The sequence below is a fragment of the Cervus elaphus genome, chromosome 18 (assembly GCF_910594005.1).
Source record: "Cervus elaphus chromosome 18, mCerEla1.1, whole genome shotgun sequence".
In the NCBI taxonomy this organism is placed as follows: Eukaryota; Metazoa; Chordata; class Mammalia; order Artiodactyla; family Cervidae; genus Cervus; species Cervus elaphus.
The window spans coordinates 42293945-42314150 of NC_057832.1; the positions used below are offsets into that span (position 1 = coordinate 42293945).

The 20206-nt window shown below is 38.3% G+C and overlaps 1 protein-coding gene and 1 pseudogene across 1 annotated transcript in view; both read right to left on the reverse strand.

The window, feature by feature from the left end:
- LOC122673852 (THO complex subunit 4-like) overlaps positions 1-20206 on the reverse strand; it is a 72819-nt gene that overhangs the window by 13711 nt on the left and 38902 nt on the right. The gene's annotated exons all lie outside the window — the stretch shown is intronic.
- On the reverse strand, positions 1848-1947 carry LOC122674951 (annotated as a pseudogene).

Genomic DNA, 20206 nt, shown 5'->3' on the forward strand with positions numbered 1-20206 from the left:
AAGAATTGATGCTTTCAAACTGTGGTGTTGGAGAAGACTCTTGAGAGTCTCTTGGACAGCAAGGAGATCAAACCAGTCAATCCTAAAGGAAATCAATCCTGAATATTCATTTGAAGGACTGATGCTGAAGCTGAAACTCCAGTACTTTGGCCACCTGATGCAAAGAGCCAACTCATTGAAAAAGACCCTGATGCTGGGAAAGATTGAGGGCAGAAGTAGAAGGGGGTGACAGAGGACGAGATGGTTGGGTGGCATCACTGACTCAATGGACACAAGTTTGAGCAAACTCCAGAAGATAGTGAAGGACAGGGAAGCCTGGCATGTTGTAGTTCTAGGGGTTGCAAAGAGTCAGACACGGCTGAGTGAATGAACAACAAAGAAAAGGTAGGGATTCATGAGTCCTTCAAAAACTGTTCTGGAATTATTAAATGTTAATAGTAGAGGAAACCTTACTAATAATCTCTGCCAACTTTCTTGTTTAAAAGAATAAGATACTTTAAAGTTTATCAAAGCTTTGCTTAGTCATTATCATCAGAGATAATACTTCTATGAGATATATAATAGGTTTATCTAAGGCACATTTCCTTATGTTGGATTGAGATAAAAAATGAGAGTGTAGCTTGCCTGTGAGTCACACGCTGGCAGAGCTGAATTTGCAAGCTGTTCTATTTCCAGACAATTTCTTAACTTACACAATGCCCATCCCAGATAGGCCATACTTGAGTATTTATGCTTTAGGTTATGTATATCTGTACATAGCCTTTGCCCAAGTAATACACTCTTTACAAGCTAAGGAGTAAGGAAACATACATATTTTTTTAGATGCTATTTATTTATTTGTATTATGGAACAACTTTTAAGCATATACAAAAGTAGAGAGAATAACATAGCCATCATCTACATACCCATCACCTAGCTTCATCAATTACTAATATTTTGTTAGTCTTGTCCCATCCTCCTCTGCTCCTCCCGGGGCTGGAGCATTTTTTTTTCCCTTTAGTTCTATTAGTTGGAGGCTAGTTACTTTACAATATTGTAGTGGTTTTTGCCATACATTGACATGACTCATCCATGGATTTACATGTGTTCCCCATCCTGAACCCCCCTCCTACCTCCCTCCCCATCCCATCCCTCTGGGTCATCCCACTGCACCAGCCCCAAGCACTTGTCTCATGCATCCAACCTGGACTGGCGATCTGTTTCACACTTGATAATATAAATGTTTCAATGCTATTCTCTCAGATCATCCCACCTTCACCCTCTCCCATAGAGTCCAAAAGTCTGTTCTATACATCTGTGTCTCTTTTTCTGTCTTGCATATAGGATTATTGTTACCATCTTTCTAAATTCCATATATGTTCATATACTGTATTGGTGTTTATCTCTCTGGCTTACTTCACTCTGTATAATGGGCTCCAGTTTCATCCACCTCATTAGAACTGATTCAAATGTATTCTTTGTAATGGCTGAGTAATATTCCGTTGTGTATATGTACCATAGCTTTCTTATCCATTCGTCTGCTGATGGGCATCTAGGTTGCTTCCATTCCTGACTATTATAAACAGTGCTGCGATGAACATTGGGGTACACGTGTCTCTTTCAGTTCTGCTTTCCTCAGTGTGTATGCCCAGGAGTGGGATTGCTGGGTCATATGGCAGTTCTATTTCCAGTTTTTTAAGGAATCTCCACACTGTTCTCCATAGTGGCTGTACTAGTTTGCATTCCCACCAGCAGTGTAAGAGGGTTCCCTTTTCTCCACACCCTCTCCAGAATTTATTGCTTGTAGGCTTTTGGATAGCAGCCATTCTACTGGCGTGTAATGGTACCTCACTGAGATTTTGAATTGCAAAAATATGGAACACTTCATAAATTTGCGTGTCATCCTTGTGCAGGGGCCATGCTAATCTTCTCTGTATCGTTCCAATTTTGTGCTGCCGAAGTGAGCACCAAACTGGATTTAGAAAAGGCAGAGGAACCAGAGATAAATTACCAACATCCATTGGATCATCAAAAAAGCAAGAGAATTCCAGAAAAACATCTGCTTTATTGACTATGCCAAAGCCTTTGACTGTGTGAATCACCACAAACTGGAAAATTCTGAAAGAGATGGGAATAGCAGACCACCTGGCCTGCCTCCTGAGAAATCTGTACGCAGGTCAAGAAGCAACAGTTAGAAATGGACATAGAGCAACAGACTGGTTCCAAATCAGAAAAGGAGTACATCAAGGTTATATATTGTCACCCTGCTTATTTAACTTATATGCAGAGTACATCATGTGAAATGCTGGGCTGGATGAAGCACAAGCTGGAATCAAGATTGCTGAGAGAAATATCAATAACCTCAGATATACAGATGACACCACCCTTATGGCAGAAAGTGAAGAAGAACTAAAGAACCTCTTGATGAAAGTGAAAGAGGAGAGTGGAAAAGTTGGCTTAAAACTCAACATTCAGAAAACTAAGATCATGGCATCTGGTCCCATCACTTCATGGCAAATAGATGGGGAAACAGTGGAAACAGTGACAGACTTGATTTTTTTGGACTCCAAAATCACTGCAGATGGGGACTACAGCCATGAAATTAAAAGATGCTTACTCCTTGGAAGAAAAGTTATGACCAACCTAGACAGCATATTAAAAAGCTGAGACATTACTTTACCAACATAGGTCTGTCTAGTCAAGGCTATGGTTTTTCCAGTAGCCATGTGTGGTTGTGAGAGTTGGACTATAAAGAAGCTGAGAGTCCAAGAACTGATGCTTTTGAACTGTGATGTTTGGAGGAGACTCTTGAGAGTCCCTTGGTCTGCAAGGAGATCCAACCAGTCCATCCTAAAGGAAATCAGTCCTGAATATTCATTGGAAGGACTGATGCTGAAGCTGAAACTCCAATACTTTGGCCACCTGATGCGAATAACTGACTCATTGGAAAAGACCCTGATGCTGGGAAAGATTGAAGGCGGAGGAGGAGGGGACGACAGAGGATGAGATGGTTGGATGGCATCACCAACTCAATGAACATAAGTTTGAGCAAGTTCTGGGAGTTGGTGATGGATAGGGAAGCCTGTGTGCTGCCATCCATGGGGTCACAGAGTCATACATGACTGAGCAACTGAACTGAACCGAGATAGGTAGGGTTTCTGGGATTCGTCACCTGGGTTCATGTACTCACAAGAGGGGAACAGGCAGAGACAGAGTCAAAGAAGGAGATGTGAAGATGGATGAAGAGGTGGTGGAATTATATAACTGCTGGCCTTGAAGTTGGAAGGAGGCTACAGAGCAGTGAATGCAGATGATCTCGAAGAAGCTGGAAAAGGCTAGCTGGGCTAGCCAGGAGGGCTGTTTGTTTCACCTGAGGTTCTCACTCCAGTCCTTGGATTTTCTTTTGTTCCATTTTTATGGGCTTTTTCCTTTCTTTGTCTTTTAGCCAACGCCATTTTGGACTCCTTTTTCCTATTCTATCTACCTAACATTAGCATTCCACCAACTTTCAGTTTCCACTTTTGCTGATGATGTCAGTGATTACTCCTTTGAGGTTACTCCATATATGAATTTCTCTCTCTGTCTTCCTTTCTATTTATTCTATGTGTTTGGTGTTCTGTAGTTTTCCTGGTTTGGTATTTTATTTATTTTTTGCTGTACTGGGTCTTTGTTGCTGCATGGGCTTTTCTCTCGTTGTGGAGAGCAGAGGTTACTCTCTGGTTGCAGTGGCTTCCCTTATTGCTGAGCACGCTCTAGTCAATGAGTTATGACTCATGCGCTCAGTAGTTGTGGCCCCCAGGCTCTAGAGGTTAGTATCTGTGGCGCACAGGCTTAGTTGCCCCGTGGCATGTGGAATCTTCCCAGATTGGGGATCAAACCCGTGTCTCCTGCATTGGCAGGCGGATTCTTTACCACTGAGTCACTAGGGAAGCCCCCCTATTTTGTATTTGAAATCTATTTTTGTGCAGTCCTTGAGATTCATTCTTAAATCAAAAGATCACTGTATTTCTTCATTTCTGGGGAATTATCAGCTATTACCTTGTCAATGTTATTTCTTTTCCATTCTCTCTACTCTTCTTCTGGGACTCCTTACACCTATATTCTACCTTCTTTCTCCACTCTCTTTGTCTCTTAATTTTCCTTCTGTGTTTCCATTATTTTCTCTCTAAATCACATTCTGGATAATTTCTTCTGCTCTGTCTTCCAGTGCATTAAGTCTCTTAGTATCTTATACACAGTTCATAGCTATAGAATTTTTATTTGAGATTACTGCAATTATTTTAAAACTTTTATTTGTTCCTTTTCACTTACTTTAGTTCACTCTTTATACTTTCTCCTAAAGTTACCTTTAGGCTCCTTTGTAAAATTTTCTGATAACAGTATAAAACGTTGCTTTCCTAGTACTAATAGATCCTGTATCTGAGGTCTTTCTGTTGTTTTGCTTATTTTCTTTTATGGTGATTTATTTTCTTGTTTACTTTGTTTTCATCACGTTCTACTCATCATTCTCAGGTTATTTTTAGGGAAAACTTGAGGTCTTGGATGGAGGTGACTTCCTCCATCCAGAAATTAACTTGCCTTCTTGACAGTTGCCTTTAGACATATGCTAACTTGGGATTACTTTAAACTTAATTTACAGCTTCAGGTGTTTGGGTTACTCAATGGAAGAAAATTTGGGCTCCAGATATTTGTGTTAGTTTAATTATGCAATTATTTTTGTCCTTAAGGGGTAGCTTTGTAAGGAGCCAGTTTGCTATGAAGAACATGTCTTTAGATTTTGTACCTCAGGCAGTATCAGATTTTGCTTCCTGTTTTTCTTGTTGTGGAGGAGAACCAAAGGTGCTTCAGAACCAAAGGTCAAATCCTGTGGTTGGGCATTCATCTGTTTTTTAACACAATATTTTAAATTTTCAACAGGGCTGTTGATCTGAATAATCTAGCCTGTCATTACTAGAATGACTGTATAATACTTAGTTTTTCATAAAAATAAAACAAAACATAGTTCAAGTTGTCAAATCTCAGGTAGGTGATGTTTTGAAAACTTGGGTTGATTGCAGTCATTCAAGGATTTTTTTTTTTTTTTTTTTGCCACACCACGTGGCATGTGGGATCTCAGTTTTCCCAGACCAGGGATCAAACCTTCAATCCCTGCAGTGGAAGTGCGGAAGGCTGGACCTTCAGAGAAGTCCCAATGGTTACTTTTTAATTTGAGACACAACCTGACCAAGTTAGGCATTTTGAAATGGATACTATTCCTTAACAACTCTGCTCACTTTAGTGAACCTGCTCTTCTTTCCCCCAGAGGGCCACAAAGCTCAAATAGGTCTGAGTAGGCAATTTGAAGACCTACCCATGTGGAAATTCATTTTAGCTACAGTTGATTTCCCAAATTCAACTTATTTACTTATCTCAAGTTATTTTACAAAATCAAAGCGTACTTCCTTGGACTTAGTTCCAACTTACATAAGTCACCCTTGATACCAGAAGCTGTCATATGTCAAGGTTCAAATATCCAAAGTCCAGAGGGAAAATTTTGAAACAGAAGGGAAATTTTGGTCATTTTTCAAATCTTTTGCCGAAAAGAAGCAAACTGATGCAGAAGGTCATTAGCATTGAAAAGAATAAATATGCCCCTTGATGTTACCAATACTGTAATGATCTCCAAGTAAATTGGGATATAAGTTCCACTACATGTGTACTAGTTTTGTAGGACTGTCATAACAAAATACCACAAACTGGGTGACTTAAACAACAGAAATTAATTTTCTCACAATTCTGGTGGCTAGTGGTCCAAGATCAAGGCATCAGCAGGTTCAGTTTCTCCTGAGGCCCTTCTGCTTGGCTTGCAGATGGCTTCTTCTTGCTGTGTCCTCACATGGCCATTTCTCTATGCATTTGTATCCCTACTGTCTGTGAGTCCTAATCTTATAGGGACACTAGTCAGACTGAATTAGGGACCACCCTAATAGCCTCTCATTAACTTAATTATCTCTTTAAAATTTCTGTCTCTAAATACAGTCACATTCTGTATTAGATTAGAGTTATTAGACTAGAGGGGATTAGAGTTTCAACATATGAATTTTAGGGAATAGAATCAGTTCATAACAGTATGTAAATAAAAGACTTGCAGATCCATTAAAGTACTGCTAGTACTTTACTAGTTCATGAATACTGCTTGTACTAGTGAGGAAACAGGAAGGATTCTACTGACATTTCGTTTTAAAAGACTTTAGTTTGGCAGCACATTCTTTGAAATGACACCAAAAGCACAAACAACAAAGGGAAAAAATAACCCATAAATTGGACTTCATCAAAATTTAAAAAAAATTTTGCATCTAAAGACACAATCAAGAAAGTGAAAATACAACCTACAGAATATTAGAAAATATTTGAAAATTGTCTATCTAAAGGGTCTAGTATCCTGAATATATAAAGAACTCATAAAACAAGACAAAATTTTTAAACTATCTGTTCGATTAAAAAAAATGAGCAGAGGGATTGAGAAGACATTAGTTCAAAGAAGATATACAAATGGCCAACAAGTGTATTAAAGGATGCTCAATTCATTAATCATTTGGGAAGTACACACCAAAGCTACAATGAGAAACCACTTTTTGCCCACTAAGATGACTATTTTTTTAAAAAAAGCAAAATAACAAGGGTTAGAAAAGATGTGGAGAAATTAGAATCCTTGAACATTGCTCCTGGAAGTGTAGAATAGGGCAGCTACTTTTTTTTAATTGAAGTATTTTTAACTGATTTACAATGCTGCACTAATTTCTGCCTTACAGCACAGTGATTCAGTTATACGCACACACACACACACACACACACACATATACACACATACACACAGTTTTAAAATATTTTATTATGGCTTATCATAGGATATTGAATATAGTTCTTTGTGCTATACAGTAGAACCTTGTTGTTTATCCATTCCATATATAATAGCTTACATCTGCCAGCTGCAACCTCCTGTTCCACCCCTCCCTTACTCCTCTTTCCTTTGGCAAATACAAGCCTGTTTTCTATGTCCATGAGTCTGTTTCTGTTTTGTAGATAGGCTCAATTGTGTTGTATTTTGTATTTCATATATAAAAAATGATATCACGTGGTATTTGTCTTTCTCTTTCTAATTTCCTTCACTTAGTATGGTAATCTCAACTTGCCTCCATGTTGCTACAAATGGCATTATTTCATTCTTTTTTATGTCTGAGTAGTATAGTGCAGCTACTTTGGAAAGCAGTTTGGCAATTCCTAAATATGTTAAACATAGAATTACTACACAGCTCAGCAATTTCTTTCTTTTTTTTTTTTTTAGGAAAATTTTTTATTCATAGAATCTATCAACAGAGGGAAATAGCAATCCAAGGAATGGGAGAAAATATTTGCAAATTATATATCTGATAAGGAAAATAATATCCAGAGCATATGGAAAATTTCTTAAACTCAACCACAAAAACTCAAGCATCAGTAAATGGCCAAAGGACTTGAACAGACACTTCAAAATAAGACATAGAAATGGCAAACAAGCACATGAAAAGATGTACAATGTCACTAATCATGAGGTAAATGCTAATCAAAAGTACAAGGAGATACCACCTACCATCTATTAGTGTGGATGCTATTTTTTTTTTCTTTCTTTCTTTATTTATTTTAATTTATTTTCATTAGTTGGAGGCTAATTACTTCACAACATTGCAGTGGGTTTTGTCATACATTGACATGAATCAGCCATGGAGTTACATGTGTTCCCCATCCCGATCCCCCCTCCCACCTCCCTCTCCACCCGATTCCTCTGGGTCTTCCCAGTGCACCAGGCCCGAGCACTTGTCTCATGCATTCCACTTGGGCTGGTGATCTGTTTCACTTTAGATAATATACGTGCTGTTCTCTCGAAACATCCCACCCTCGCCTTCTCCCACAGAGTCCAAAAGTCTGTTCTATACATCTGTGTCTCTTTTTCTGTTTTGCATATAGGGTTGTCGTTACCATCTTTCTAAATTCCATATATATGTGTTAGTATGCTGTAATGTTCTTTATCTTTCTGGCTTACTTCACTCTGTATAATGGGCTCCAGTTTCATCCACCTCATTAGAACTGATTCAAATGAATTCTTTTTAATGGCTGAGTAATATTCCATGGTGTATATGTACCACAGCTTCCTTATCCATTCGTCTGCTGATGGGCATCTAGGTTGCTTCCATGTCCTGGCTATTATAAACAGTGCTGCGATGAACACTGGGGTACACGTGTCTGTTTCAGATCTGGTTTCCTCAGTGTGTATGCCCAGAAGTGGGATTCCTGGGTCATATGGCAGTTCTATTTCCAGTTTTTTAAGGAATTTCCACACTGTTCTCCATAGTGGCTGTACTAGTTTTCATTCCCACCAACAGTGTAAGAGGGTTCCCTTTTCTCCACACCCTCTCCAGCATTTATTGCTTGTAGACTTTTGGATAGCAGCCATCCTGACTGGCGTGTAATGGTACCTCACTGTGGTTTTGATTTGCATTTCTCTGATAATGAGTGATGTTGAGCATCTTTTCATGTGCCTGTCAGCCATCTGTACATCTTCTTTGGAGAAATGTCCGTTTAGTTCTTTGGCCCATTTTTTGATTGGGTCATTTATTTTTCTGGAGTTGAGCTGCAGGAGTTGCTTGTATATTTTTGAGATGAATCCTTTGTCTGTTTCTTCATTTGCTATTATTTTCTCCCAATCTGAGGGCTGTCTTTTCACCTTACTTATAGTTTCCTTTGTTGTGCAAAAGCTTTTAAGTTTCATTAGGTCCCATTTGTTTAGTTTTGATTTTGTTTCTAATATTCTGGGAGGTGGGTCATAGAGGATCCTGCTGTGATTCATGTCGGAGAGTGTTTTGCCTATGTTTTCCTCTAGGAGCAACTTCTTTTCCAAATATATTCCCCAAAGAATTGAAAATAGGCACGCAAACAAATAGGTACTCAAACCAAGAATTTCTAGATGTATGCTGGCTTTAGAAAAGGCATAAGAACCAGAGATCAAATTGCCAACATTCATTGGGTCATAGAAAAAGCAAGGGAATTCCAGAAAAACATTTATTTCTGCTTCATTGACTGCACTCAGTCTTTGACTGTGTGGGTCACAATAAACTGTGGAAAATTCTTCAAAAGATGGGATAGCAGGCCACCTTACCTGTCTTCTGAGAAACCTGTATGTGGGTCAAGAAGCAATAGTAGAACTTTATATGGAACAGCTGACTGGTTCAAAATTGGGAAAGGAGTATGACATGGCTGTATATTGTCACCCTGCTTATTTAACTTATATGCAGATTACATCATGTGAAATACTGAGCTGAATGAATCACAGGCTGAAATCAAGATTGCACGGAGAAATATCAACAGCCTTGGATATGCAAATGATACCACCCTAATGGCAGAAAGCAAAGAGGAACTAAAGAGCCTCTTGATGAAAGTGAAAGAAGAGAGTGAAAAAGCTGGCTTAAAACTCAACATTCAAAAAATGAAGATCATAGCTTCTGGTCTCATGACTTCATGGCAAATAGATGGGAAAAAAGTAGAAGCAGTGACAGATTTAATTTTCATGGGTTCCAAAATCACCACAGATGGTGATTGCAGCCATGAAATTAAAAGACGCTTGCTTCTTGAAAGCTGTGACAAACCTAGACAGTGTATTAAAAAGCAGAGACATCACTTTGCCAATAAAGGTCCATGTAGTCAAAGCTATGGTTTTCCCAGTAGTCCTGTAAGGATGTGAGATTTGGACCATAAAGAAGGCTGAGTGCCAAAGAATTTATGCTTTTGAATTGAGCTGGAAAAGACTCTTGAGAGTCCCTTGGACTGCAAGGAGATCAAAGCAGTCAATCCTAAAGGAAATCAACCCTGGATATTTATTGGAAGGACTGATGCTGAAGCTGAAGCTCCAATACTTTGGCCACCTGATGTGAAGAGCTGACTCATTAAAAAAGACCCTAATGCTGGGAAAGACTGAAGGCAAAAGAAGAAGAGGGCAGCAAAGGATGAGATGGTTAGATAGCATCATTGACTCAATAGACATGAATTTGAGCAAGATAATGAAGGACAAGGAAGCCTGGCCTAGTCCATGAGATCGCAAAAAGTCCAGCACAACTTAGCAACTAACAATAACAACAGCTTAAACAAATATGTATATACAAATATTTATTGTAGCATTATTCACAATAGCCAAAAGGTGGAAACAACCCTTAAAGTCTATCAACAGAGAAATGGATAAGGAGACTATTATTCAGCCATACAATGGAATATTATTCAGCCACAGAAAGGTACAAAGTACTGGTAAAACATGGATTAACCTTGAAAACATTATAGTAGGTGAAACAGGGCAAACAAGATCACTTACCTAAGATAACATTTACATGATTCCATAAATATTCCGTTCATAGAATAAGCAAATCCATAGGGACAGAAAGTAAATTTGTAATTACTAGAAGCTGAGGTGGGAGTGATGAGTGGAAAGGTGAAAGACTGGTAGTGGATATGGGATTTCTTTTTGGAGTAATAAAAATGTTCTAGAATTAGATAGTGGTGGTGGTTGCATAACCCTGTGAATATATTTTTTAAACACTGAATTGTATAATATAAATAAGGTGGTAAGTTTTATAGTGTGTGAATTATTAAGTTGATACAAAAGTAATTGTGGTTTCAGACCATCAATTTTAAATCATTTTAATTAGGCTCAAATACATCTTTTTTTTTCATTTATTTTTATTAGTTGGAGGCTAATTACTTCACAACTCAAATACATCTTTATTAATCAAAATAGAAACCATACAATCAACCCATTTTTGCCAATGAGAAATAAGTTCGTTTATTCCCATGGTGTAAAAATCCATGCTTCAGGATTCGATGGACTCTTGGAAAGCATTTTCTGCCTCCTGCTGGTTGTGGAAGCATTCTGCCTTCAAGAAGTTGTATTGCTTGAAGAAGTGGTAGTTGGTCGGCAAGAGGTCAGGTGAATATGGCAGATGAGGCATAACTTTGTAGCCCAATTCATTCAACTTTTGAAGTGTTGGTTGTGCGACATGCGGTTGGATGTTGTTGTGGAGAATTGGGTCCTTTCTGTTGACCAATGCCAGCTGCAGGCACTGTAGTCTTCAGTACATATCATCAGTTTGCTGAGCATACTTCTCAGATATAATGGTTTTGCTGGGATTCAGAAAGCTGTAGTGGATCAGACAGGCAACAGACCACCAAACAGTGACTGTGACATTTTTTGGGTGCAAATTTGGCTTTGGGAAGTGTTTTGGAGCTTCTTCTCGGTTCAGCCACTGAGCTAGTTGTCACCGACTGTCATATAAAATCCACTTTTCAACATATGACACAGTCCAACTGAGAAATGGTTCATTATTGTTGTGTAGAATAACAGAAGACGACACTTCAAAACAATGATTTTTTTGATTTGCGGTCAGGTCATGAGGCACCCCCTTATCGAGCTTTTTCACCTTTCCAGTTTGCTTCAAATGCTGAATGATTATAGAATGGTACACATTGAGTTCCTTGGCAACTTCTCGTGTAGGATCAGCTTCGATGATTGCTCTCAGTTGGTAGTTGTCAACTTCCGATGGCCTGCCACTACACTCCTCATCTTCAAAGTTCTAATCTCCTTTGCAAAACTTCTTGAACCACCACGGCACTATCAATGCATTATTGATGTTGCGAGTTGTCTTGACTGCTTTACGAACCTTTTGGAACTTCAATTAAAAAAATCACTCAAATTTGCTTTTTGTCTAACATCATTTCATAGTTTAAAATAAGTGTAAAATAAACAGCAAGTAATAAGTCATTAGCAAAAAAAAAAAAATAAAGTGAGAAATGCACATGAAAATGATGTATAACATAATCACATTTATTTAAGAATCTATTCCAGTGTCAAATGGCAAAGTTCAACAATGTATGCAATCATTTTTGCAACTAATATAGCTTATATATCTCAATTTTTGAAATTAAAAGTGGATTATTAAATATAATCATCTGCAATTTTTTTCTTCTCACAAATTCTTTTTGAATTTTAGAAATACAAGATAAAGAGAATGAAATTTAAAACTGGTTATCTATTTAACTCACAATTGTAAACAGTCTGATTCATAGGAGAATATAATTTCAATAGCAGTTCATCTTTTATAGGGAAGAGAAAAATTTTAGGATAATAAAACGAGGTTCAAAGAAAGGAGAGAAACAGCTTATATCTCTTTAAGGAAAAAAATCAGGTAATTTGGAGTCTGAATATGAAAGGAACACTTGAGACCAGAGATAGATATTTAATTAATAGGAATTTCTAGAACATGAAGGGATGCTTCTAAAACTAGTCAAGCTTTCAGTTATGAGATGAACTTGTTCTGGGGATCTCACAGCATGGGGGTTATAATTAATAATATTGTAACATATACTTGAAATTTGCTAAGAGAGTAGATTTTAAGTACTCTCGCTGCAAAAAATGAAAAAAAAAAGAAAAAGGAAAAAAAGAAATGAATATAACTATGTGAGGTGATGGTTGTGTTAATTAACTTGATTGTGGTAATCATATACAGTGTATACTAAATTATCAGGCTGTACACTCTAACTGTATACACTTTTTGTCAATTTTACCTCCATAAAGCTGGAAAAAATGGAGTAAAACAAGTCATTCATGAACAATTTTGCTGAACCTTTAAAATCCACGTTGGAACAAATTTTCATTTCGAAAGGAAGCTTAAAAATAAAAGTCAGATCATTTTTCTAAGGTGCTTCTGAAAGAATATAGATATCCTGTTTCCACGGACACAGAGAGTTAATCCTAAATGCACATCTGTGTTACAAAGGGCAGTCATAACTTGATGATTGCCCTTAAAATGCTTAACAAGGGCATTTGATCTAAAGTGAACCTGTTAACAACAGAGCCTTGACGTAAATTTAATTCTAATAGAACAGGGAAGAATGTTCATGTTAGTGGTCTACTCTGAGCAGCCATCATGGTCAAGTTATAGAACAGAACATAAAGGAATTATATTTGGTGAGAGCAAACTTTCATCCTCCCTTTCCTTCAAAAGGGTAGCTTCAACACCCTTCACAACTTTTAAGTGAGAAAGCCTAGAAAGAAGAGCATACGTTAATCTCTGCAGATGACATTAATAAAAAACACTACTAGTGGATAGTTGGTGATAGCTTATGGTGAACATGATCTCTGAAGAAGATTTAGCTTCAGGACCAGGGACCAGGCTTAACCACTCAAGAGCTTTTGTGTAGCAGAGTTTTATTGAAGTGACAGAGGACAGAGAAAGCTTCTGACATAGACATCAGAAAGGGGATGGAGAGGGCCCCACTCACTAGTCTTAGCAAGGGAGCTATATACTTTTTAATTGGTTATTACACTAAATCAAAAGAGTGTCTCAAGGTTGTAAAGATCTTACTAGACCTACTCCCATAATATACATTTTAAGATAACAGGATTAGAACTAACAATAGAAAGATCTTACCAGATCGACTCCCTACATTTAAGATGACAGGATTATTCAGAAGATTCTTAAAAAGGAGAAATAACTCCAGAAAGATTGAAGGGAAGGAACCAAAGCAAAAACAACACCCAGCTGTGGATGTGACTGGTGACAGAAGCAAGGTCCGATGCTGTAAAGAGCAATATTGCATAGGAACCTGGAATGTTAGGTCCACAAATCAGGGCAAATTGGAAGTGGTCAAACAGGAGAGTGAACGTTTTCCTCTGTTTCCTCTATTTCTTTGCATTGATTGCTGAGGAAGGCTTTCTTATCTCTCCTTGCTATTCTTTGGAACTCTGCATTCAAATGGGTATATCTTTCCTTTTCTCCTTTGCTTTAGGTTTCTCTTCTTTTCACAGCTATTTGTAAGGCCTCCTCAGACAGCCATTTTGCTTTTTTTGCATTTCTTTTTCTTGGGGATGGTCTTGCTCCCTGTCTCCTGTACAGTGTCACGAACCTCTGTCCATAGTTCATCAGACACTCTGTCTATCAAATCTACTCCCTTAAATCTATTTCTCACACTGTATAATCGTTAGGGATTTGATTTAGGTCATACCTGAATGGTCTAGTGATTTTCCCCACCTTCTTCAATTTAAGTCTGAATTTGGCAATAAGGATTTCATGATCTGAGCCACAGTCAGCTCCCAGTCTTGTTTTTGCTGACTGTATAGAGCTTCTCCATCTTTGGCTGCAAAGAATATAATCAATCTAGGCTTTTAGGTTTTGGCTCTTACCCCTCACCATCTCCAAAGAAAGAGCTTCTAACTCATTCTCTCTCTTTTTTTTTTGATTGAAGTATAGTTGATTTACAGTGTTGTGTTAATTACTTCTGTACAGCAAAGTGATTCGGTTATGCATATTTATATACATTTAAAAAAATATTCTTTTCATTCTTGCTATCAATATTCAACACAGAATTTAGACTGAATCTGCTTGAATCACGCTGCCTTCCCCTGCACTAGTTGCTTACCCGTCCCAGTGATAGCCTAGGGCAGGGAAGTAGGATCCTTGACAGACAGCCTCATCAGAGACGGATGGACCTGTAGATCCCAAAAGGAGAGGATGCAGGGCAAACAAAAAAGTAACAGGTATCCACTACAGCTAGTAACTCTATCCTGCTTTCCCTGTCCAAGGCCACTAATGGTGATGGAGCAGAAGAAACATGTTTGCATGGCCAACTTGGTCATCATTGGACACGTTCTCTTTGCATTTATCCCTATTCATTTCATATTTGATGACTGACCCCAAAACAGAAGTTTTCTCCCTAATTCCAAGACAGATGTGAACTAATTCATCTTTTAGTAAATTAACAGGCACCCAGAGAGAGAGAGGGAGAGAGAGAGAGAAAGACTGCTTCCAATGAGGGAAAGAACCCTTGAAGATGGGACACAGCCTCATCCTGTGAGCTGTCTTGCTTAAGCGTTCAGCTCTGCTAGTTTTTTGAGGCTACCCAGTTCTCCTTGGTCTGTTAATTGCTATTTTCCTTTTTAATTAGACACATCTTTCCCCTCATTTTCCCCTGACAAAATTTCACTGTAGCATCTGGATACAGAATTCTCTGACTAGGTTACCATTTTAGGAACATTCTGAAGCAAGAATTCCTATTGCCCTATTTGCCTCTGTTCCTTATGTATAAATCAGATTGCCTCTGAAGTCTGCCCTTGATAATCCTTCTATCACTTCAAGTGATTTAACTTAAAGGTAATATTAAAATTAAAGTGGAAAAAAAATTAAACTGGATAATATGATACATGATCATTTATGACATATTATCAACCTCATTTTATTTGCTATATTAAGCCTGGATACTGTCTTTGGTTTTTAATAAAGATGACTGAGGAACCATTTGTCCAATGCATTAAAATATTTCCCCTAACAAGATGGTGAGAGGGATAAATTAGGGGTCTGTGATTAACAGATACACATTTCTATATATAAAATTGATAAATAACAAGGACCTACTGTATAGCACAGGGAACTATATTCAATATCTTATAATAACCTATAATGGAAAAGAATCTGAACAAGAATATATACGTATATGTGGAACTGAATCAATTTTGCTATACCCCTGAAACCAACACAACATTGTAAATCAACTATCCTTCAAAAAATTTTCTCAAGGAAATTGTTGATAATAAGAATTTATTCCAACTTTTTTTTCATGTTAAAGGCAGATTTGAAAGTTACTGGTACATTTACTAAGTATTTAGTAACTGACTTAGTGTGTTCTGTGGAAAAATAGTTTCTGACGAAGAAAATTTGGTGGGCTGTGTTTCCCTCTAGGCTCTGTGCTATTAACCAGTCTTGTGACTTTGGGGAAGTAACTTAACTTCTCTGAGTCTGATCATTTCCATCCTACCCATGTCATGATGCAGGGACACTTGATCATTCATAGATTGCTGGTGATAATATAAAATGATGTAGTTATTCTGCAAGCAGTTTCTTTAAAAACTAAACATGCGACTTCCATGTAACTCAGCAATTGCACTCCTGGTGTTTATTCCAGGAAAATAAACTTTTGTCCACCTCAAAACTTGTATGTGAATATTCATGCATAACCTTTATTTGTAATAGCCAAAACTAGAAACAGCCTAGATGTCCTTCAGTGGGTGAATAGGATCCTTTATTGACAGTCACAGCATGGCCATATGTGTATGAGTTAAACAAACTCAGGTACAGTCACAGTCAGCCCTCCATATCTGTGGGTTCTACATCTACAAATTCAACCAACAGTAGATCAAAAATATTTGGGGGGAAAATTCCAGAAATTTCCAAAAGCAAGTTTACTGCATACCTGCAACTATTTACAGAGCACTTACATTGTAGTTACAACTATTTGCATAACATTTACACTGTAGTCAGCATCATAAGTTTACTCCTTGGAAGGAAAGTTATGACCAACCTAGACAGCATATTAAAAAGCGGAGACATTACTCTGTCAACATAAGTCTGTCTAGTCAAGGCTATGGTTTTTCCAGTGGTCATGTATGGATGTGAGAGTTGGACTATAAAGAAAGCTGAGTGCCAAAGAATTGATGCTTTTGAACTGTGATGTTGGAGAAGACTCTTGAGAGTCCCTTGGACTGCAAGGAGATCCAACCAGTCCGTCCTAAAGGAGATCAGTCCTGGGTGTTCATTGGAAGGACTGATGTTGAAGCTGAAACTCCAATACTTTGACCACCTGATGCGAAGGGCTGACTCATTTGAAAAGACCCTGATGCTGGGAAAGATTGAGGGCAGGAAGAGAAGGGGATGGCAGAGGATGAGTTGGTTTGGATGGCATCACTGACTCAATGGACATGGGTTTGGGTGGACTCCGGGAGTTGGTGATGGACAGGGAGGCCTGGCGTGCTGCGGTTCATGGGATTGCAAAGGGTCAGACACGACTGAGAGACTGAACTGAACTGAAGCATCATAAGTCATTAGAGATGATATAAAGTGTGCAGAGGATGTGTGTAGGTTATATGTAGGCACTCCACCATTTTACATAAGGGACTTAAGCATGCTCGAATTTGGTGTCTGTGGGAGTCCTAGAACCAATCCCCTGGAGATACTGAGGGACAGTGGTAGATTCTTATCATGATCTACCTCTCAGCAATAAAAAGGAATGAACTGTAAATATATGCAACAATCTGGGGGGTGCTGATTGCAAAGATGCCAGTCCCCCAAAGTTACAGACTGTTTGTTTCCATCTTCATAACATTCCAGAAATGATAAAATGATGAAAGCAAAAGAGAGTAGCGACTGTCACAAGTCAAGGAGGGGGTAGGAGTGCGAGGGGACCTGGATGTGGCTGTATAAATGGGTAACAGGAGGTGTCCTTGTGGTGATAAAATTGTTCTGTACCTTGACTGTATCACTGTTAATACCCTGGATGTTACATTGTATGATAGTTTTTTATAAGATGTTACTATCAGGAAAAATGGAGGTAATTACATACAGGATCTCTCTGTTTTGTTTCTTACAACTGGGTGTTAATTACAGTATCTCAAAATTAAAAGTTTAATTTTCTAAATCTCATTTTAATTGGAGAGAAAGTCTCTGAGTCAGAATTCATGATTTCAATCCAATGGATTAAAGTAATCCTAGGAGAATTCTGTAGTCTGTTAAGTGTATCATTCTATATTCCTTAAGCTGAATTATTATGTGAATTCTCTCTACCAGTAAGCAGGGTTGATTGAAAGTCTTTTTCAGTTAGTGAGTCATTCCGTGATTTTTCTTGCCTAATATCTTGTGTTCAGTATATCCCATACAACAAGTAATATTAGTCACGCAGTCATATCTGACTCTTTGCAATCCAACGGACTATAGGATCGCCAGGCTCCTCTGTCCATGGAGTTCTCCAGACCAGAACACTGGAGTGAATTGCCCTGCCCTTCTCCAGAGGATCTCCCCAACCCAGGGACTGAACCTAGGTCTCCTTCATTGCAGACAAATTCTTTACTGTTTGAGCTACAAGCAAGACCAGTTGCAGCAAATACCAAAGTTCTTTGATGCGATAGGCCTGCCATCTTCCAAAACTACATGGTTCCTTTTCAGTCCAGAAAGTCCAACTGGAGATGGGCTGTGCAACTGTGCCTAGGTCTGAAAGGATTCAGAAGTTTCTGCCCTTGCCAGTAACCACTTGGATGAGAGCTGGGCAAGGATTCTTAGGAAAGCCCTGAGGCCTTCTAACGATGCTGAACCTTGATTAGCCTAAGAAATTCCTTAATTTTCTGTCATCATATCATTATAAAGTTATTTCATCATGAAAAATTTCTCATTAAAAAGTATACAAGATTCTGTATTTTAAAAAATTTTAAAAAAAGTTCTTTTTTTCCTGCAGAAATACAGAAACTTGTCAATACTTCCTTTGACATACCTGGAGAAGTTATAAATTTCTTCTTTTTCTAGAATTCTAAATACTAACTGCAACTATTTCAGTTACTCCATATCATAAGTATATTTTAACTTGCCAAAATGAACCCAGTGGTTTTACAGCCCCCTACTGTGTACTGTTTAAAATTTAACCTTTCTGCCCCTCCACTAAGGGTGGCTTTCCATGAACACATTTTTATCATATAATTCTCAAAAATTTCGTTCAAAAATCTTAGAAGTTTGCAGAGTTAAGAAAAGTGTCAGTACGGTACAAATACCACAGTCATCCACTGTAATCAGTGTTTGTAGGCTCCAGAATGAGAAACACATGAATGAAATGTCTCATTATGATACAGTTCTTCTATATTTTCTAGTTTGGAAAATAAGGCATTTAGAGGTAGCGTATAAGGCATTTGTTGGAAGACTCAAGTGCAGGTTGCTAATCCCAGCCTCCCACTCTCCCCTTCCCCCAACTTCCTCCCTCTTGGCATCCACCAGTCTGTTCACTGTGTCTGTATGTCCCCCTATGCTCATTGTAGATTTACAGTAGCCAAGATATGGACACAAACTAAGTGTCCTTCAGTGGATAAAATGGATAAAGAAGGTGTGGTACACGCTCACAGACACACCAATTAAAAAAATATGAAATCCTGCTATTTGTGACATTACTAGACCTGGAAGGTATTATGCTAAATGAAGTAAGTCAGAAGGAGAAGACAAATGCCATTTAATTTCACTGATATTTGGAATCTAAAAACAAAACAAAAGTGAACAGATACAGAGAACAGCTTGGTGGTTGCCAAAGAGGAAAGGGGGTAGGAAGAGGTGAAAAATGGGTGAAAAGGGTCAAGTGTATTTTGGACAGAAACTAAACTTTTGGTGGTGTACACCTGTCATTATATACATAAATTGAATTGTGTTATACACACGAAATATTTTAAACCAATGTTGCCGCCATTAAGAAATAAAGAATAAAAATATCCATGCACATGCCACTAGTGACCTCCATCATTATTGGCGAGATTAGTGAAATTCAATCATCTCTTGTCTTCCCTGGTGGTCCAGGGGTTAAGAATCTACCTGCCAATGCAAGGGACACAGGTTTGATCCCTGGTCCAGGAAGATTCCACAGGCTGAGGAACAACTAAGCCTGTTTGCAAAAACTACTGAAGCCCACTTGCTCTAGTGCCTGTGCTCCACAACAAGAGAAGCCACGGCAATGAGAAGCCTGCACACTGCAACTAGAGAGTAACCTTCACTTGCCACAACTAGAGAAAGCCCGTGCAAAAGCAACAACGACCCAGCATAGCCAAAATTAATCAACAAAAACCACAGGAAAGAGTAGCCCCTGCTCGCAGTCACATCTGTACCTTCTTTCGGCTAAATGTTCTTAAACATTTAGTTGCTGTGAATGGGGTTGTCCAGTAAAATATTGGACACCCAGTTAAATTTGAGTTTCAGGTAACCAACAATTTATTTATTTATTTATTTATTTTAGTTTGGGACCAATTATACCACACAATCCCTGGAGAAGGGCATGTCAACCCAGTCCAGTATTCTTGCCTGGGGAATCCCCATGGATAGAGGGGCCTGGTGAGAAACAGTTCATGGGGTCGCAAAGAGTTGGACACGACTGAGTGACTAAGCACCGCACATCACAGTGACCAAATTCAACTATGTCCTAGACACTAAAGGAATTTATTGCTTATTTAAAATTCAGATTGAACCATGTTCTGCATTATTTGCTTATCTGGCAATCCTAGTCATGAACCATGATGGAGGTTAGATAAAGGATGCCAATTTCATGATTGACAAAACACAATGAAGCTCAGAGAGACAACTTCCCCAAAGTCGGTTCATTG